Below are 22,872 nucleotides of genomic sequence, written 5' to 3'. Positions count from 1 at the left end.
ACACTAGCGCCGCCAAGCGGACGAGTTCCGAAATAATATGATCTGCGACAGTATGGTTTTACACTCCTGAGAAAAATTGTAGAAGACGTCAGCTTTCTAATTCTTTCGTATTCCGAAATATTTGACCCAACGAGTATTCCCATATACACTAGCGCCGCCTAGCGGACGGGCTCCGAAATAATATGATCTGCGACAGTATGGTTTTACACTTCTGAACAAGATTGTAGAAGACGGCAGCTTTCTAAATCTTACAGATTTCGAAATATTTGACCCAGCGATCTTTCTCATATACACTAGCGCCGCCAAGCGGACGAGCTCCGAAATAATATAATCAGCGACAGTATGGTTTTGGCCTCCTGAACAAAATTGTAAAAGACGACAGCTTTCTAAGTCTTACGGATTCCGAAATATTTGACCCAGCGATCTTTCTCATATACACTAGCGCCGCCAAGCGGACGAGTTCCGAAATAATATGATCTGCGACAGTATGGTTTTGGCCTCCTGAACAAAATTGTAGAAGACGACAGCTTTCTAAATCTTGCGTATTCCGAAATATTTGACCCAACGAGTATTCCCATATACACTAGCGCCGCCTAGCGGACGGGCTCCGAAATAATATGATCTGCGACAGTATGGTTTTACACTTCTGAACAAGATTGTAGAAGACGGCAGCTTTCTAAATCTTACAGATTTCGAAATATTTGACCCAGCGATCTTTCTCATATACACTAGCGCCGCCAAGCGGACGAGCTCCGAAATAATATAATCAGCGACAGTATGGTTTTGGCCTCCTGAACAAAATTGTAAAAGACGACAGCTTTCTAAGTCTTACGGATTCCGAAATATTTGACCCAGCGATCTTTCTCATATACACTAGCGCCGCCAAGCGGACGAGTTCCGAAATAATATGATCTGCGACAGTATGGTTTTGGCCTCCTGAACAAAATTGTAGAAGACGACAGCTTTCTAAATCTTTCGTATTCCGAAATATTTGACCCAACGAGTATTCCCATATACACTAGCGCCGCCTAGCGGACGGGTTCCGAAATAATATGATCTGCGACAGTATGGTTTTATACTTCTGAACAAGATTGTAGAAGACGGCAGCTTTCTAAATCTTACAGATTTCGAAATATTTGACCCAGCGATCTTTCTCATATACACTAGCGCCGCCAAGCGGACGAGTTCCGAAATAATATGATCTGCGACAGTATGGTTTTGGCCTCCTGAACAAAATTGTAGAAGACGGCAACTTTCTAAATCTCACGGATTTCGAAATATCTTACTAATATTAGCATGAACATCAAGCTGGTGAGCACCAACCACGCAATTTGTATGAAAATCACGACTTGCTCCGACGTTTGGAGTTCCACAGAGGTCATTTTTGGTCCGATCGGAGGTCTCAACATCTCAGACAAATCTTGATGGACGGGAAAATTTGTGAGTCCCTAAATTGTTCAAATCGGTTCACTAACGGCTGAGATATAGCGATTTGAAAATAGTGTCATTCGAGGCATGGTCGTTCGTGTAAGTAAAACCTATCACGGTCGGAGGAGTGTTAAGAGTCCTTTTCCAATTAACCGTGTTTACTTCCAAAACGTGTATGGCGATTTTCGTGAGATGTTTCACTCGATTACTGGGGATGACAGGAAGCGACAAATAGGGCACCGTATAACATTAATTAAGTGTGACATAGACTGATGACTAATGCTACGTTTTGACAGGGCAAGTGAATTGAACAACTCAGTTGAATTCAATTGACTTGCCAAAAGTTGAACATGTTCAACTCTCTTTTCGTTCAAGTGAATTGAATTAAGGTGTTTACACGTTCAGTTTGCGTTCGATTCAAGTGACTTGCTCAATTCACTTGCCTTGTCTAAACGTAGCATAAGTGGAACTGATGAAGGTGATTCGAAAAGCAGAAACTCGTTGTTTGCACGGAGAATTTTCAATTTGCAATTCAAACATTTTGCTTCAATCATGTGATGCTCATTCGACAAGCAACTGAAGATTACTGCTGCTGTGAATACCGTCACTGTTTCGGCTTTTCATCTAATAGCTCCCACGTTCATTCTATTACTTCAGGTGACGAATTTGTTTTCAACTAAAATAAAGATGAGGAAACAAATTTTTCATAATTAAAGAAGTGAAAAGTCAGTGTGTTTTTATTTTTGTAGTTCAGCAGGGTGCACGCATATGAGCAAAAATAATCGATACAATCGATACTTCATTTTTTATTCAGCGATAGGGTAAATGATGTATTTTGGACAAGCGCAGGACATTCATTAGAAAATATATCGAGATTGAATAGTATAAAACAATTGAAAACCACTAGGTTCATCCAAATACATAACCTATGATTAGTCTTGTGTCTCCATTGTCCAATTTTTGAGTAAATTACGTTTACTAGGTGTAAACTGTGATATACTGCGAACTGAAATATTTTCTTTTTGGACATCAAATATATAATCTCGACATAGAAAATGCATATATTTTGGACAGAGTCATTTTCTCCTAATTTAAAAATGGCCACCTACAGATCTCAATGGTATGACTTACCTACACGTATCCACATTCATTTAAATGCATTTATTTGCTTAACTGACATAGATTAAACCAGAAATTAACATTGTTTCGCAATCTTATCGATATCATTGAAAACAGCCTGAAAGTTGGCAATTAATGGTTCATCCTAAGCATATGCGGTATTTCGAAAAATTTCGTTTTAGGGCATTCGAAACGAAATTTCGCGGAATTCCGCGGAATTTGAGTATGGCGAAATCTGTTTTTCTAATTTCGTTCCGTATCGTTAAATTTCAAAAATTTCGGCTGAAAAATCTTTCTTTTAACGAAATTAAACGGAATTTCGCGGAATTTCGAAATTAATTTTTAACAATTCCAATTTCCTTAAAATAAAAAAAAATCGGCTGCGCCGCTGAATAAAACCATTCAAATTCTACTCAATATTTTATACATATAAATTCTTTCACTAAATCTCACTACGTAATACAATTCTGTAGCTTCAACAGAAAGGTATTTAGCTTTCAATTTGTTAATTTAAATAATATTGTTCAGTGAAATAAAATAATGTGTAGATCTCATTGTTTTTGTACGCTATATTTTTTATCAAATTAACTGATTTGTGTATGAAATATGTAATGTATTATGAGGCGCTTGTTCGATTTCTGTTCTTCTAGTTGTAGAAACTCTTCGATAAGCGAAATAATCCTCACTGGACTACTGAGTATTGTCCGTATTCCATTGTCTTTTGAAAGTATTCAGTTTAAACAATCATTGTTTGAAAGCAATGAATTGGAGATGGTGACGTTTCAGAAGTTTTCCTGATTTAGTAGATTGTTAGATATTTGCAGATTTAAGATTGCTCCAGATTTGAGACATTCTCTGGTATCTCATTTATTTCGTATTCTGGAACTGATTCATATCTTTCCGATTGATATCATTGGCACGACCTAAACTTCTACCTTCAGATATTTTTGATTCCGTACATTATGGAAATCTATAATTTTCTCACAATTTCTAGATCCTAGATATTCAATTGTTTCAAAATCGTACCGATTTTCTGTCACAATCGTGCCGGTACGGTGCGTTTACCGTAGGGCAGTTTGTTGTTAGTTTGGACGTGCTGCTGCTTTTAATAATTAATATTTAGCAATATTCGAAAAGGTCTGCGTTCGAGTTGTTGGCATAAAATGAGTAATGGCCAAAATACTATTTTTTGTACAAAAAGCGCGTAAATAGTCCAGCCATTTTTTTGCACGTATTCTCAACCAACAAGTTGCATTCAAATGGAAATCCTGTCTTATCATTTCATATTGAAAGTAGGCTGGATCGGACTATGGACTCAAAAGTTATGGCAAAAATACTATTTTTCCATAATACACCAGAAAGTCACCGCAGGTGGATTATTCAGGGTTTTTTTTTTCTAAATGATTTTTGACTACACCGCTGCAAGTAAAATAAAACATAGGTTTTTTAATTGCAGAATTTTTTTTTATGGTGATTCGCCAGCCTTCAGGGGGGCGCCAAAATCAATGCTTACTCTATAATAAATAAAACAGTTTTATTCCTGATAGGTCTAGTAATCATCAAACCGAGTATGGGTTGGTCCAAAGATCCATGGGTGGGTATATAGCAAAGATGTGTAATCTAGTAATCTATAGAGCAAACAAAGAATATTTTTTTCATTATTTCACATCCACATGTTATATGTGTGGGCGTATCCGAGGATGGAGAGATGCGGCCTCGAACCGTGTATTGTGGCGTCAAATTGTTGATTCAGTGTTATCTGTTTAGATGTAAACTAAATGAATGAAAAAATAAATGTTATATGTTGGTTTTAGTTTTGACTACTATTCAGGATTCTCAGGGACTTCTGAAACCGGGTTGAAAAAGGAAATTTAATAAGAAGAAATCTGATAGTATCTTATAAAGTTGAAAATTATAATGTTGCGATTGGCAATGCTTTTGGGCACTATTAAGGCCATCGAGAGTCCACCGGAACCGTAATGTTTCAGCAGTGAGGAATGATTAGTGAAGAAATGATTCAGTTTTTCCATGTAGGTTCCTTCAAAGGAATACATTCATAAATAAGCGATTAGCCAAATTTCGAATGGTCCTTTTGCTCCTAGGTTTGTAGTGGTAGTGGTTTGGTTTTGAGATTTGATATCAATTTGCTTGTTTAATTTAGAAAAACTCCATGTAGTCTGAATGACATTGAGTTATATCGGCGGCTGTATCGAGGAATATTGATAACTCCTAAATATTTGCTTTGTTAGAATTGTTGCTAGGAGGATTTTCTTCTTTTTTTTTTTAAATATTAATCAAATCGAGAGTTGGATATTTTCCTTCGTCTTCCTGCTTCCGATGGCGTTTCCGGCCCTCGACTAAATTGTTTCAGAGTTGTATTCTATTGACCGCCCCAATCCAGAATAGGATTTTCCTTTATCTGAATAGATCCGATGTTGATTTCATCCACCATCCAACCCACTTGATCGAAGAGGTCTAATAGTGATTCCAACCAACTCCGAACACCGATAAACCTACCTTATTTCATTGACCCAACTAGGTCCAGTGGCATCTCAAACCATCCAAGGGCTTACTCCAGATGGCGATTCCGGTCTTCAACCAATCTACTTTTCTTCATAATTCGACTAGTTCCGATAGCAATTCTGGCAATCTCATTTCCGAACACAGATTACAGATGCTTGCAAAAACCATAAAGGCAGTAAAATGATTGATTTTGAACTTCCTCCCTTGGAACTCTTGGCCGCGATATCTGTCTAAATATCTAAATGTTTATCTTTTTAATGGGATGCTTCCGACTGTTATGCTCTATTTTGTATGACTATTATCGTCTCTTTCAGTCTTATAAAGCAGCTGAAACGTTGTTACGTCTATTTTCCGACGTGTCGGTGTATATTTCATTACCTTCTTCAGGGATTTAGAGGCTATACAACAAAACGTAGCCTTATTATGAGATTCTAACCCGACTCTGTAAGTTTCCTTACATTATTTGCGTAAAAAAGTACAACAAAATTTCAAATAATTTAAGGGTATTTTATTCAATCCTTCTTTGTGGATTTCAGGTATCTGCTTCCAATACATCTCTGAATATTGAATGCTATTTGAAGTATGTTTAAACCATTAAACATTTTTTAGGTATTGATATTCAAATTGTTCTCCAAATGTAAAATTTACGTATTTGATTTCTCTTAGTACAAAATGGGCGCCCAATTAACAATTCGCCAAGGGTGCTGGAAGTCCACGCTACGACTCTGCCTAGCTTTCATTTTATTGCTAAAATCAGCAAATAACCGTATTTTTTACGGAAATTTGTTCTTTATTTTGCTGAGCTGCAGAAATAACGGCTTTACAGATTCATCATGGAATTCGGAACGTTTCCGGGGCACCAGGAAATGCGAGACAAGTAAACTGTTCCACTTTAGCCGGGACGTTTAGCCACTGTAAGCTAATGCCTATATGCAGATAGCTTGAAAGTGTTATTAGAGTCAGCGCATCCCACACACCAAAGAATTTGTGAAAAAGCCATGGAACAAAAAAAGGTTTTCATCTAGCAGTCACGTTTATCTTCCAAGGCTAACTCCATAAAAAAGTGATGGATGAAAAATGCCCCTCATCATGAGAAACTCACAACGTAAAAAAAATACTTTAAATTTAAAAATTAATATTTCCAACAGACCTTAGTAAAAAATTTTAAAAAGTCGAGTTTTGTATTGCAATCAACTGCTTAGATTTATTGAAAAGACCATTTTGGAAAATTTTACGGATTCAATAAATCTTCATGAATTTGGTCGAAAATTTACCTGGGAACTTTATTTAAAATGTTAATTGAAATGGAGGGGTGGCACTTTGAATCTGTAATACTTTTCAAAATGATGAACAGATCTAATCAATATGAAATCTGTTGGAAATATTGAGCGATATTAGGCGATGAATATTCTCACGTTGTTTATGGTGAGGGGCATACTTTTGAAAATGGTGAATAAATCCAAAGTGATCTGTTACTTACCTATGTCCTTTTGTAAAATTAAGCCAGCCCTATGGCATTTGGTTAACAATTGTGTAGAATGGAATCAGTAGTTGTTACATCCCTGCAGAATGTGACCAACCTCCCTTGTGCGAAATACTTTGAACGAAGTATGAAAGTTGTCATCAGTTGTCATGCAGATAACGATGATAAAGCGTAAGTTTACGAATAAGTGAAACGTAGAGTACGGTGAGATTTTCAAGATTAATTATTTGCCCTAATTACTATACATCATGCTATTTTCTATACCTAAATCTAGTTAAAACTTAAAATCTACCTTAACTGAATTATATACTAGAGGATTCTAACTAGAATTAGTCACAAATACAGGTAAATCTGTTTATAAATGTGTAGTGCATATGCGATGTGAAATTCTAACCTGCTTCCTTTAGGCAGACCCACCCCGCAGAACGAGTAACCAAGAATATTGTTATTGCAGCAAGTAATACTAAACGTGAGTAAATAATTATAAGTTGTTAGAACTATTGAACCTATATACTGCACAATGAAATCGTCTAAACCTAAATCAAAATCTAAAATACTTAAACTAAAATTAGCATAGATCTAATGTATTCTATTGAATTTGTCATTAAAGGAATTTTTAACCTTTTCGTCACCGGTTACGTGACGTCACCAAATCGGAAATAAACAGTTTTGATTGCAATCGCAACAAATTCAGTTTCATTTCAAATGTTCGATCACTGTTCTAGTTTGAATCTGGAACAAAATAGAACGAACTCGCTGGTTTTCCCAAAACATGTTTTAAAAATTTTCAATTTAATCAAATCATTTTGTTGCTGCCGAGAAAGGTGCCGTAATTGCAAAGTGGATTGATCCGTGGATAAAATGACGCATTCATACACCAAAACAAATAATTTTCCGAATTTTTTAATGTTGTCGCATTAACATTTTATTTTAGAGAATATAATAAAAATTTCGCGGAAAAAAATAAAATTTCGTTTCGTTTCGTAAAATTTCGAATTAAATGGACCCGGATTTCGTTTCGTTTCGAAGTTTCGGAAGAAAATTTGAATTTCGTTTCGCTTCGTTCCGATCCAACAGTTGCATTTCAAATTTCGTTTCGTTTCGTTTCGTCAGGAAAAATTGTGTTATCGCATACCCTTACCATGTACTGTACATGGGGTGACCAATAAATGTCTGATGCATAAAAACATAACTTCATTTTGGTCACTCCTTTTTCACCCGTCTCAAGTTCATGTTAAGCGATTGGAATATGTTAGCATCTCAATTACAATCAAACTTTGGCCGCAAGACCTCAAGATTGCCGTTTTAACCAATTTAAACGTGTTTCAGGTGCATGTTATGAAGAGTTCTATAATGCATGTTCTCCTGCATACTGGCGTCCAGCAGGCACTTTGGTAGAAAGCTTTACATTTTAGGTAATTTTAAAGATAAATAATAGTTGATTTGTGAATTCTCATTAGGAGTCGCTAGAGTTGAGGTAAAAGTATGCAATGATCATACTTTCGATAAAAATTTTCCTACACATTATCTAAAATTGATCGAAGAAGCTCAGGCTTGTCCAAAATATGTACATGTCCAAAATATATCATTTACCCTACGATGCATTTGTTTCAATAAGATGGAATTGCTCCCCTTTAGCAATACCATGCATGGAAGGCATTTAGACAGAGACGCATATTTGTCTTGGAATCCCATACTATTTCTATAGTTTATTTTTTAATCAGTACACCCGATTCTGTTTTTACACGGATTTTTTTTACACGGCCGTGTGGAAAAAATCCCATACAAAATTTTTGCAAAGTTGCTCCATTTTGCATGATTCGTCGAGAAATCATAAAACTTTTTTTACACGGATTTTCGAATTTTGAACTGAAAACTTTTTTTACACGGAACGCATCCCCCGTGTAAAAAAAGAATCGGGTGTAATCTGTTTTCTGTAGACCTGTGCGCCACCGCGCCACGCCGCTGACAATTTTTTCACGCCGCCGCTGCCGTGAAAAATGAATCGACGCGCCGCCGTATGAAAATTGACCACGCCGCCAAATATTTTTTACCACGCCGATGGCAAGTCTAGATTTATCTAGCTCCTGTCGGTACACCTGGAGATCACCACTGCAGACGGCATACGACAGTATAGACAGCCGGGGTACGATTTTCAACAGATCCAGTCAATTTATTTGTTTCGCGGATCACATGGGCATTGTCGGCCGAACATTTGCAAAGGTGGCAGAACTGTACACCCGCCTGAAACTTGAAGCAACAAAAGATCGACTGGTGGTGAATGCATCGAAGACAAAGTACATGCTTGTGGGCGAAACTGAGCGCGACAGGACCCGCCTGGAAAGCAGTGTTACGGTAGACGGGGATACCTTCGAGGTGGTCGAGGAATTCGTCTACCTCGGATCCTTGCTAACGGCTGATAACAATGTTAGTCGTGAAATACGAAGGCGCATCATCTGTGGAAGTCGAGCCTACTACGGGCTCCAGAAGAAACTGCGTTCGAAAAAGATTCACCACCGCACCAAATGTGTCATGTACAAAACGCTGATAAGACCGGTAGTCCTCTACGGACATGAAACATGGACAATGCTCGAGGAGGACTTGCAAGCACTCTGAATACTCGAGAGACGGGTGCTTTGGACCATCTTTTACGGTGTGCAAGAAGACAGTGTGTGGCGACGAAGAATGAACCACGAGCTCGACCAGCTCTACGGCGAACCCAGTATTCAGAAGGTAGCTAAAGCCGAAAGGGTACGATGGGCAGGGCATGTTGCAAGAATGCCGGACAGCAATCCTGCAAAGATGGTGATCGCTTCCGATCCGGCATGTACGAGACGGCGTGGAGCGCAGCGAGCGAGATGGGCGGACCAGGTACAAAACGACTTGGCGAGCGTGGGCGCATTCGAGCATGGAGAAATGCGGCCTCTAACCGTGTATTGTGGCGTTGAAATGGCGAAATTGTTGATTCAGTGTTATCTATTTAGATGTAAACTTAATAAATGAATGAAACGGAGATAGGGGAATGACGGCTTTGGCAGGTTTTGTTCTATTATTGGCAGGGGTTTTTTTATGACTCACTAGGCTCAAATTTGGCCTAAACATACTTTGCATATCAAAGAATATTGTAGCCAAATTTCATAAAATTCGGTCGACAAAAACCCCCCTGCCAATAATAGAACAAAACCTGCCAAAGCCTTCTTTCCCCTACATATTTTCAAAAAAGTAATTTAAGCTCTTCAAGTGGAATGTCTTCAACTGTCTAAGACGAGTTTAGTGCTTTCCATTTAATTCCACCACGTTTTGTTATCTTTCCAGATACGTAATTTGACCCCGAGGAACTTTCGGAGGGATTCCTGGAGGAATTTCCAGAGGGATTCCTGGAGGAACTTCCGGAGGGATTCCTGGAGGAACTTCCGGAGGAATTTCTGGAGGAACTGCCGGATCGAAACAATTCTTGGAGGAGCTTTCAGAGCACTTCCTGGTAGAATTAACGGAGGAATTTGTGGAAGAATTTTGGTAACTGAAAATGGCTGGTAACTGAAAATGATCTATCGCGCCGCCGACGACAAATTTTTAATCGGCGCAATTACTAAAATGAGTTCATTGTTTGTCCCACTAAAAATAAACTTCATGCAATAATCATGATACTAGAGAATATAATCTCTCCAAAATGTCATACAAATATTTGTCAATGATATTTACAACCCTACGTTTGACAATCCAAAATGAAATTAGGATCCGTTTTGGACTAAAAATCCAAAAGACGTTCGATTTTTGATAACAAATTTGTGTCTTACTTTCGGTTTGTTCTGCCACATACTCACAAATAAAATTCACTGGGATACGCGTATACATCTATAGATTTCCTTCTTCTTCAATGACTCTACATTCCAACTGGAACTTGGCCTGTTTTTCAACTTAGTATTCTATTAGCATTTCCTCAGCTATTATTTGAAAGCTTTACTATGCCCGCCATTGCATGAGTATGCATTTTGTGTGGCAAGTACAATGGATACACTATGCCCAGGGTGTTGAGAAAGTTTCCACCCCGAAAACATCCTAGACCGGACCGAGAATCGATCTCGCCATCTCCGGATTGGCAATCGCACGCTTTTGCTCGCAAGCCTATTGGAGATAAATTACCTTTTCAATTCCTACAACTTCTTAAATAAATATCACCTGGGGCAAAAAAATATCATATTGCACATCTCCTTTCGACAGCACTTTCGTATGACAGTTTGCATGGCTTGCTCGTTTCGAGTCAAGGTGCGCAATGCCACCCCTGATTTTTCTATGAATTTTTGTAGATTTTTTCGAAGGGTCAACTACCAAAAATAGTACATAAATCTAAAGCTAGACCTGGAACTAGTTTTCAACTCATGTTTTGCATGAGTGGCCAGGATTCCGATTAAGGGGGGGGGGCAAATTTTTCAGGTCTTCTAAATCGTAGTTTTATAGTAGTTTTATAAAAACACATGAACATTAGTGCTTGGTACTTTTTCCTTCTAAGCTCCAAACACTATGAAACCAAATCCACCAACAGTAAAGGCTGAATCACAAGAGCACGTTGCGCGTCAGCGTTTTGTACTAAAAGGTAATGCCAATAAACGTGACGCATTCACGCCCGGATTCTTCAGGAATGCCGCCAGCAATTTCTTCGCTAATGTCTTCATCAATTTCGCCGGGAATTGACCAAAAATTCCACCATTATTTACTCCAAAAAATCCTCCACGAATTCCTTTATAAGTTCTGCAGGGAATCCTTCAGATAATTCTTTCGTGCTGTTTCTCATAAAAAAATCTGAAAAATTGTACCTTGGAATTCCTAAGAATATTCCGTGGAAATTCCGCAGAATTGCCAATAACATTCCTGAGAATTTCGCGAAAAATCTTCGAACTTCCTGTGTAAATTCCATATTTTTTTCCGTGAAAGTTTCGAATAATTTCTTGTGAAAATTTCAAAGAATTTCTCCAGGAATTCCACCGAAAATTTATACAGAAATTATACCGAAAATAAAATCAACAATGGAGGAATTGCTAGATTAATTCCTAAAGAAATCCTGAAAGAATTCCGGTGGATACTTCAAGATTTCCACTGGACATCCTCCAGAAGTTTCTTCGAAAATTCCTCCGGGAGATCCTCCGGGAATTCTTCCAGGAGTTCAACCGGCAGATCCTCCAAGAATTCCTCCAGGATTACCTCCGACAATTATTCCGGTAGTTCTATCGGCAGTTCCTACGGGGGCTCTCTGAAAATTCTGCCGGGAATTTCTCCAGAATTTCCTCCGAGAATTATACAGAAATTCCTCCAGAAGCTCCTCAAGGAATTCTCCGGGAGGTCCTCTGATGATGATGATGCTCCTGCTACATACCCCTACAAAGGTTTCAGCTAGACGAGATTTGTCTATAAGATGAATTCTCCAAGATTTTTTCCGAGAAGTCTTCTGGTAGATTCACTGGCAGTTCCTCCGGGGGTTCATTTAAAAATTCTCCCGGGAGTTTCTTCCGGGTGTTCCACCAGTAGCTCTTCCAGGAGATCATTCAGGCTTTTTCAGGAAATCATTTAGGCTTACTTCAGAAAATTAGCTGGAAATTCCTTCCGAAGTTCTTCTGATGGTTTTTCTGGGAGTTCCTCCGGGAGGTCCTCTAGGAATTTTTCTAGGAGTTTCTCCTGAAATCCCTGCGGGAGTTCTTACGGGAGCTCCTCCGGCCGTTCCTACGTGCATTCCTCCGGGAGATCCACCAGCAGTTTTTAAGAGCATTTCTCCGGGAGTTTCACCGGCAGTTCCTCCGGGTGTTCCTTTGAGAAGGAACTCCCGGAGTAATTTCCGGAGGAACTCCCAGAAAATTTTCTGTAGGAATTCCCGAAGAAATTATCAGAGGAATTTTCGGAAGAACTGCCGGAGGAACTTCTAGATGAATGTATGGAAGAACTACAGGAATAATTTCCTGAGGAAATCCTGGAGGAACTCTCGTAAGAACTTCTGGACGAACTTCCGTAAGAATTCCAGGAGAAACTCCTGGAAGAATTCTTAAATGACCTCCCGGAGGAGCTCCCAGAGAAAATTTTCGAGGAACTTCTGAAGGAATTTGTAGATAAATTCCCAAAGAAAGCCTAAATGAATTCCTGAAAGAAAGTCTGAATTTCCGGAGTAACTACTAGTGGAACTCCCGGAGAAATTTGAGGAACAGCAGATGGAATACCCGGAGTTGAATTTCTAGAGGAACTTCCAAAATCCCATTTCCCTTGAAATTACTGCCAAATATCCTCAAAGAATCCCCTGTAAAGTTCCTGGAGAGATTACTTGAGGAACTTTTGAAAAAACGGAGGAACTCCTACAAGCACTTCCAGAGGAATTCTCACAAGGTAGTACTGAAATAATTATTGGAGAAGTTCATGAAGGAATTTGTGGAGAAATATCTGAAGGAATTCCAGAAAAAAAACCAGGAGGAATTAATGCAGGAATTCCCAGATGAAATCCTGAAAGTATTCCCAGATGAATTTCTGTTCTTTGATTGTTCTGAAGAAATTCCTGGAAGAATTCTTGGAAGATATCCTGGAGGAGCTCCCAAATTAATTTCCGAATGAAATTCTGGAGTAAATTCTGAGTCAAGGCCGGAAAGAATTCTAGGACAATTTCGCGGAGAAATTCCTGAAGGAAGGGAAGGGTTTCCGTCATAAATTACTGAAGAAACTTCTAGTGGAATTTTAGGGAGGAAATTCCGTATGGGTCTGTTCAAATATTACGTAACGCAATAGGGGGTGGGGGGTTGTTTGATTTTTGTTACGCTTTGCTACGCAAAATAAAGGGGGTGGGGTTTCTTTGAAATATTGTTACGCGTAACAAGTTGTTTGCATAGAGAAAATTTTTTAATATTTTTTTCAAAAAATATTCATTGTCTTTAAAAAATCATGAAATATACAATAGACAATAATTTATTGCATCGTCCTTCAAATTTTACCAAAATTAAGATTTTTTTCAAAAAATAGCGTTTGTTACGCGTTACGCATAGGGGTGGGGGTGGTTCTGAAAATTGTTACAGATTTTTACGAGGGGGTGGGGGATTCTTAAAAGCAACGTTTTTCGCGTTACGTAATATTTGAATAGGGCCTATGTATTCTTGGAGGAATTCTAGAATGCATTCCTGAAGGAAATGCCGGAGATTTTCCTGGAAGAATAGCCGTAGAAATGTCTAGAAATAAAACTTGAAGGGAAGAAAAGAAATCTTCAAGAAACTTCCTCTTGAATTTTCTTCCTTTTGAATTTAGTTGGGGGTTTCTAGATAAGGAGAAATTACAATTACAGGAGAAGGATTTTCAAACGATTTTCAGAGGAATTTGTGGATAACTTTCCGGAGGAATTTAGAAGTTCCCAGGGGAGCTTCTAGAAGGATATCTAGGAGAATTCTTGAGCCCGAAATTTTTCGAGTTGTTTTGGACTTTCATATAGTATGGATCCTGGATACCCTTATAAGTTTTTTGAGAATCTTTTGAATTTCAAAAACCTATTTCTGAATATGATTGGATTGTAAAGTGCACATGTTTAAGCGAATTCATTTCAGTACCCGTTATATAATTCCACAATTTACGACGCCCACCCCCCCCTGCCCCCTCTGGCTACGCCCTTGATGTTTTGTACTTCAGCATAAGCTGTTTCAATGATGAAGTTAGTTTTTGTCTTCCATGTTATTCTGGAAACATGTTTGTATATGTCAGGATTGTTTATATCATGGACTTCATAAAAGTGATACGTCGCTAAAAATGTTTCACACAGAAACGTATCTAATTTATTTCAACGGGATTGTTTGTAGGTGTTGTTGTCATGTAACTCTTTACTTCAGGAACATCCGCCGTAAATGGAATGAAAATAAACATGTAAGTAGCAACACCAGTCAATAACTGAAACAAGAGAGAAATTCGGTCAATTCATATGAAAACGGTTTGAAAACGGTCTTAAATACCACTTTAACAAGCTTATAACTGACGTCAAACAAGCTGTGTGAAACGAATTTGATAGGCTGATGCGAAATGTGACTCGAGAAGCGATATATTATCTGAAATAAATTTCGGTCGCCATATTTCGGAATCTCATGTAACAAAATTCCAATAGTTCGAGACTGTGGATTTAAATAACTGTAAGATGAGATTTTACTTGTCATAATATAATTGAAAAAACTTACAACGTTCATGCAATTTTCTGTTGAATATATCATAAGAGAAATCAGTATTGGAGAAGGCAATAGACAAAGAAGTATATCTGAAATAGATAAGAAGTTATTTTTTCATGTTTTAATTTGCTCAAAGATGTTCCACAATCATACCGTATATGCCATCAGGCGCTTTCTCACTAACAGTGAGATACAACCAATAAAGGTCACTTGAAAATTGAATAAAACAACTAACCACAATGAAGCAGATACTCCAACCCGAGCTGCAGTTGTGATAGAAATGGATGTACCAAATTTCGCTATAACATTGCTTTAAATATATCAGAGAATCAGCAACTTGATCCATTGTTTGTCTATAAAGTTTTGTGCCAGGGTGACAAGTTCTTATCCATTTCATAGTTTCTGAAATATCCTGAATTTGTTTATGAACCGACGTCAATTGTGCTTTAATTAAATCGACAATGAAAATATAGTAAAGTACTCTGAAACGCAAATAGAATAAAATAGGAAAATTAACCATCCAAATGTTTCTCCACTGATCACTGTAGTGGACAATCTTTGTAAAAACTCTTAGCTCAATAATGAGCACAATAACTAAATGAGAATAGAACTTGCAAGCAAAACGCCCTGAAATAACTTCATATTCCCTCCCTTTTCGAAGTTTATAACTCAATTTGCTCAAGTCACTATCCGACAAACGTTGGTATATCTGAATATGTTCCTTCCGTTGCGTAAATATCTCCATCAGCGTAATGCAGACAGCGACCATCTCGGCCATGTACTTCAGCATGTCGTTGATCAAACCCACGGCATAGTAAGTGAAAAACACTCGTTCGTGGAAAATCGCCACAACCGCTACCTCGGCCGAGAAAAAGGCCAACGTCGCCAGAATCCATTTGAAATTAAATTGATTCCGCTGCATTTTGAGCTGCAGCTTCAAGCTGCTGCACTCAACGTTAAACGGAATCAAGCCAATCAATTTGAAAACTAACAGGATAAGGCGATCTGATTGATTCATCGAGGAGCAGAGAGCTTTCAAATGGTTCATTTTTCAGTATCTGCCCTTCTATGCGCAGAGTAATAACCAGACTAACTACGCACCAGAGTAATAACTAGTTTTCCTGATTGACAATGAATATTGTACTAGGCAAAAGACGTGAAAATAAAAAAAAATAAAGAAGAAAATGGAAAGTGTCCAAAGATTGCTATCGTTGTAAATATCAATGAGTCCATCAAATTTATTATTCAAACATTCCATGAAAAATTAATATATTTGTGAATCCTTAAGGGTTAAGGCTTAAGGTCATGAACTTATAACTTTATAAAAATTCACAATAATACAACTAAAACAACTAGCGGTTCAAAAGCATTTCTGATGAAGAAAAAGCATCCATTATGGATTCATTGTAGGAGCCGAGTGTTACGATCCATAGAGAACATCCATACATTACGTAACGCTTAGAGGGGAGAGGTGGGTTACCAGAAGTTTGAAGACCCATACAAAATGTTTAGATGCTTCATACAAAAAGTGTGACATAGGGGGGAGGGGGTTGAAAATGGCCAATTTTTGCGTTACGTAATTAATGGATCTTCCCATACAAAAAAATTAAACCTTTCATACAAAAAGTGTTACGAGGCGGAAGGTGGGGGCACAAAATCACCAAATTTAGCGTTACGTAATTTTAGAAAGAATCCTAAGATTAAAGGCTCCCCCAGACCTAAGCGATTACATCGCCGCGACGGCGACAACTAGTCGCCGCGATTCTATCGTTGGTTCGCTGCAGGCAATGTTCTATTTACGCTTCCATACTAACGGCGACAGAATCGCTGTCGCCAAGCGATAGAACCGCGTCGCGACTGTCGCGTCGCGTGTGTTTGGGGGAACCTTAAAGTTGACTAAATTCGATTGCCGGTCTGGTCTAGGAAATATCGCTTCAAATGATATTTATTCGAACGATGGGAAGTTCCGTATTGAATATTGGCCCGATCGGCTTAAAAGTTATGGCCAAATTATATATTTTTTATAATGCACAAGAAAGTGTCTATTTAACCGTTTATTAGTACCAAGTACATATGTGGCTATTGAGATACATTTGTCGGTCACATTTGCTGCATACACAAGCGGCACTCTCCGCTAGCGGAACTCTCCGGCTGTCCTAACCGGCATTCTAACCTTGTTCACCAGCCATGTACGCCCGGCATTTTCAACATTAGTTGAAAAGATACATTTTAATCGGGGATTTCAACACTTTTCCATGTGACTGGAGGAACTTCCCGGACAGCAGACTAACATTACAAAAGAATCTCTCTGGGATTGCTTCGTGCACGTGCTGACACACCTGCTGGTGGAAGATTTCTCGAACGCGTAGGAATGCTCCGCCGGTGGCCGAGCCCTGATGCAGCCGGACTTCGCGCACTTCATCTCGAAAATGCCTGCAGATCATCTCACCGGACTAATGCAGTGATAAGTCATCAGCCGCAAGTTTTTCCGACTGTTCCTTCTTTCGCGCGATCCCGTTCTCTCTTAGGCATTTTCTCTCCCGGTCTCAGTATGGGAAATTCGAAGACCAACCCGATCGCAGGAAAGGAGTCAAAGCGCACCACAATGAGAGCGATGGAAGTCCCTCCAAGCATCTTCTGAAGGAGAAGTGCCCGCCTGTGTTTGTTAACCCTTATGTGGCTGGCTTCCATTTCGATATCTTCACGATACCTAATTGATTTGTCATGGTAGGACGTCGAAACTCTGTCAGATCCGCAATAATGATGGTCCATTCGTCCCATTTGCCCCAGTAAGATGGGACTTTTTCTAATCCGTTTGTTGTAGCAATGTGAGTGCAAAGTCACTCACTCATTGACGTCAAGAGGTCCTCCGTGAACATCCGAGGCAGTGCTCATTTTTTGAAAAGCAATATGGGAGCAACATCATTTTCAAGGACCTCCCATTGATCCCGGAAGACCATTAAGTGGTGCTCCGGAAGTTCCGAATCATCAGAAGAAGTTGCCTGCCGACTCCAATAATTTGTCTTAGAAAGCTGCGTCTTTCTAAAACTTGAGTGCTGTAGCCATAAGCGAGCAAAATCAATACAAGGACTCATTCATTTCGGATGGCCACAAAGTGATTCTTTGGAAGTTTTGTAACATCCGGAGAAATGGTCAGTTGAAAAAGTTTGTTAATTGATTGGTTGACGTAATGTGAGAGAAAAATCAATGCATAGAACACTCATTGACTCCGGGTGGCCGATAAGTGGTTCTCAGGAAGCTTCAGAACATTCGAAGAAGTGAACAATTCTGGAATTCCGTCCTAGTAAACTACGACTTCAAACATCGATTATTGCAGCATTGTGAGAGCAAAATCATTGCAAGGACAACGAATTGATCCCGATTGGCCATAAAGTGGTCCTATGGAAGTTCCCGGAGTAGTAACCAAATCCGAAATCGTTCTAGACTTCAATTCTGGAATTTCGCCCAAGAAAATTGCGACTTTTTTAACGTACTAGAAAGCTGTGAGTTTTTTTTAAATAAAATAATAAAATTGGAACGAAGAAAATGATTAGAATAGCTAGTTTCTACATCCAGTGTGAGAGTGCATCTAGTTACAGGACACTAGATTTTTGTTTCGAACAAATTATTTTTGATTTATGGGAGGCAAAGGAAAATGACAGACTTCCCATCCCCCCATTAGTGCTTACGTAATAAGTATACAGTCCCTAAGGAAAGTTCAGTGTAGCATTTCGGTCAGCATTAGCGAAAAATTGAGAGAATAAATGAACGGCTTCATACGCCACTTACTAAACGGGAGAGAACGAGGGACTGAGTGAGGGAGATGGAACAAGAGCTTGATAATTGGTGTGTGTTTGCCATGTTCCCTTGTATGTCGTGCCTATGCGATCGATATGAACGTGCGCTTTATCATTTGTAACCGATGGTTTCAAAATTATCGCATTGGCTCCACCAAATGCGGGAATTTGGGCGACCTCCTTTATACGCCACTGGTCTAATGGAATAGGTGCTGCCATCTATGCCTGAGGTCGCGGGAGTTCATTTTCGAAACAAATTTAAGGTAAACCGTATATGGGAATTTTAGTTCATAAAATCAATATGGTTCTCGATATGGACACTAGAGGGACTGTCAAAATCATTATACAATACAAATGAATTACCAATACTTATAAAATATAGACTTCTTGCTAGCATGATTGAACTAATTCTTTCTTTCTGGCTCAAGACTTCAAGAAAGTTAGAAGTGCGCGGCGCGTGTTAAAAGTCGAGGTAGTGAAAATTGTTTAAAAAGCATGTGTGATTTTTGAGTAATTCTTGTTTCTAATTCTTTTAGTTATAGTTATTCCTTAAAAGCTAATTGTTAAAAAGCTTAAAATAAAGTGTTAGTAGTGCAGTTAGTAAATTATTAAAGGTAAAGAAATGTTAATAGTGTTAGAGAAACTTAACCTAAAATAAATGTACTATATACAGGGTGCTGTGTGGCTAATAAAAGCGGTTCGCATTCCAAGGGAATTGCGTGCCACTGAACCTAGTGGAAAAAGGTAAATGGATCAAAATGATTGTAAAAGTCGTCGAATGAAATCTTATCAGGTCACTAATATCAACCTGAACAGGCCTAACGAGGCCTTTTTCCGTTTGTTTAGGCCAGTCGTTTGGATTTCCGGGAGAAACTGGTCCCAAACGCCCCACTTGCATCTTATTTGGAATTTTACGGAACAAATCAAATCCCTGAGCCAGAAATCTTCCCTGCTGGTACTCCTTTGGGGTAAACAGCAGAAGAGGGATTCTCGACACGACAATTGTCCAACCACGTTTTTCGGGACTTTTGTTAGGCCATTCGGATCCGGAGTTCGACGCCATTGTTGGAGACGCCATCTTGAATCGACAGGCCGAATCGATCGCTGAAATATCTTGGAAGTGAACCGGCCCCCGGCGATAATAGGCCCGATCCACCCCCCACGCAGCGACAGAGAAAATAATTGTTGCGCTTCGCACCAGAGGTTCTCCACCATCGCTCCACCGTCAAGTCGGTTGATTGGCCAATCACTATTGGTTCATTCGGGCGACTTTTATGTGTAGCAGATCGATCCAGAGGTTCCCCACCATCACCGTAAGTGAGCCTACGATCCACAGCAACAGGAAAACCGTAAGTCGCGCTGGTTAATTTTTTATTAGGAACACATTTGTGCAATAGAAAATAAGGAAATCGTGATCACGAGGTTAGGCTACAATAGCTAGTTACTTGAAAGCATAATAAATAGCATGTCGTTTGTAGACCAATTGTATTCACCCAAGGATACCTAGCACTCTATTAGAAAAGGAAATTTGAAGCTCTTAGAAATCACACTTATTGGTTAATATCGTCCTAAATTCGATGCAAACTTCTTAATCCAATAGTTTCCCACCCCTCGTTTCCTGAAATCTTTCAGAGGGTAGAAAAGGTAAGATCGAGATAGCAAGTTGGTTTCAACCCTGGTAAATGAACCTCGAGAGTTCATCAGAAATTATGTTGCGATTATGCTGAGGCTTCCCTGTACCTAAATGTAAACAATTCGCATAAAACGACCCTGGGAGTTTCCGATTCACATTTGAATCAAGGAACGTTACAAAGGAGTTATACATTACCAATTCGCAGGCATGTGATAGTGTTCTATAGATCTTATTACTTTCCGTAGTTCATTCAGATTGCTATAATAAATGATTCCTAAAAACTTCCAGAGGAATCCCTGGAGAGCTTCCCGAGAAAAAGTCTTGAACAGAGTGACCGGATCGCACGAGTTCAAAATTGTTGCGAGTGGTTAAAAGTTGCCTGAGATATAAGCATTTTAGTTTTGTCGGTAACCGGGTACCCTGTCGGTCTGTTAAGGGTGTTTTTTGCCGGCCACGCAATGGTTAGGAGCGATTCGCCGGATTTGCACCCGAAAATCTGTTAGCTGATTGCAAAGGGACAATGACCATCATCAATTCATCGTAGAGTTTCTCGAGGTCCAAAAATATGAGTTTTTCACCGTTTCAACCGTTCAAGGCCTTGCTGGGGTGGATTAAACGGATTGTTAGATGTACTAGAAGGAGATTATCGCCGAAATGGCGTGGTCTCGAACCTGTAGCCGTCCACAAATTCGTTTGCCACGACGTCCATCTGGAGCAAGGCTCTACCATTTTTAAGGATCTGAAGCTGGTCGTGGTAATTAATAACATCGTCGTCAGCTGGGTACGATACAGGCCTGTGTTCGCTAGATCACGCTGTTTTAAACATGGTACCCGGAATCGCCATATGACTCCACGTTTTAACAAGTGTGGTGACCCTCGCCTCACCAACCAGTGCGACAAGATGGAATTAGCCCAAGTGTGGCAACAGAAGTTAATTTGCCCGGATGAGACTCTTTCAAGGCGAGTCCATTTAAATTTTCCCAGATAGGATTTATGGATCGGTCCAGCCAGCAACAACGAAACGTGCCAAATTGGGTCCACCATATCTTCCATCTATCTATAATATGTAAGGTGTCACCTCATACACTCAAAGAGTCGGTTAGAGCCAGAACCTAAGGGGTCGTACACATATTACGTAAGCATTTTTTCTGAGTTTTTCGACCCCTCCTCCCCCCATGTAAGATTTTTTTCATACAAATGATTTTTTATTTATATGGTGCGTAAGATAATGACGGACCCCACCTCCCCCCATAAGTGCTTACATAATATGTGTACGGCCCCTAATACACTCTAAGCTTGAGTGCCACTCTCATCATCGGCAGACTCTCTCCTCTCACCAACAACCATCAATGAGTTGGAAGCAACATAACACACCACAGTCAAACTCGCAGAGAGGACGGGACTCGAAAACTAACAAACAATATCGCGCTGTGACGTTAAACACAATTAATCAATCAAATGGCTAGGGGGACTATAGAGAAACATTTTATTTATGATTAACGAATGGCACATTTATTGTCTCAATACTAACAGGATGGCATGTTCAACAGAGTTGCCTCCGGCTTTTCGGTATTAGTGTTTGTGTTCGTTCATGATTTTATTCCCTACACAGATAGAAAAAGTTGTTGAAATTTACACGAAAGTAATGCACATAAAGGGAATGCCAAAAAGAGCGTAAATCTAAATTCAATTAATTAGTTTAGGATACCACCTCCCCCAGCGTGGACAACTGCTCATATGAATTTTCAACAATTTGTATGAACCGTAGACACCCCCCTCTCCCTAAACTGTCCACGTAGTATATGGATAGCCCCTAACCTTCTATCAAGTCTGCGCTCCTGAAAATTCAGGTGGTGGCGAAAAACGGCTCACGCACCCATATTTTCACGGGTCCGTGATGGCGGACCCAAACAATAGTCGGCAGGCTTTCCGACTCGCGAAAAATGATTTGGCGGCCCTAGTAGCACATTTGATGGCTCTTCAGTCTACGACTGGCAAAAAATATCCCTCCGGGGCGCCCTTCTCCCACGCCGCACTCCATGCAAAAATAGGTTGGAGACTCACCGATTCGATACGACTTACTACAGTCAATGACCTACGGGGTGGGGTCGATGCTTCTGGCGATCGCTACTCAATGAAGCGATGACGGTTGCTTGCTTTGAAGGTTTAAGGTTTAATATTTTTGTATGGACCGTAACGCTCGGCTTGACCCCCTCCCTCCCCCTTCAGCGTTATGTAATTTACGAAAGAACCCTAACCGGCTGGTGGACTTCGTCCACGTGGAAGTCCCAGAGCTCCCTTAGACCAGTATGGTGACGGACCAGTCTACTTCTGACGGGTAGTCGATGGTCGGGAATTTTCCTTCCGTTGGGGGAACAGGTATCGCGCTTTGGTGCGTGGAATTTCTGCGGGTGAGAAGCACAAGCCAATCTGGCTAGACGAAACAAATAAGCACAGGCACAACTAGCACAATTAGAGAACCATGGACTACCTTCTATCTTGGCTTTGATTTCCACTATCGCACACAATTTCACACCGCACACTTAACTTTAACCTACTGTTGAACGAACAATTATTTGATTAATCAATTATATTTAACGTCACTAATAGGACCTACTTTTGGCAAACGAAACACTAACTAACAAACACGAACACTTCTAACTTCACGAAAGTCACGGACAAAATGATCGAGTCTGTGAATCCTCATTTTAAGGAAGGTGT

General features: G+C 39.5%; 1 long non-coding RNA gene across 1 annotated transcript; it reads left to right on the top strand.

Annotated features, from left to right (window-relative positions):
* Positions 1 to 18,932: 18,932 nt before the first annotated feature.
* On the top strand, positions 18,933 to 20,335 carry LOC134216033 (uncharacterized). Its single transcript, XR_009980445.1, has 4 exons — positions 18,933 to 18,990; positions 19,055 to 19,132; positions 19,192 to 19,262; positions 19,335 to 20,335. It is a non-coding gene; the product is annotated as an uncharacterized LOC134216033 (long non-coding RNA).
* The last annotated feature ends 2,537 nt before the right edge of the window (positions 20,336 to 22,872 follow it).

This window comes from Armigeres subalbatus, chromosome 2 (genome assembly GCF_024139115.2).
Source record: "Armigeres subalbatus isolate Guangzhou_Male chromosome 2, GZ_Asu_2, whole genome shotgun sequence".
NCBI lineage: Eukaryota > Metazoa > Arthropoda > Insecta > Diptera > Culicidae > Armigeres > Armigeres subalbatus.
This window is presented reverse-complemented; position numbering and strand designations above follow the sequence as displayed.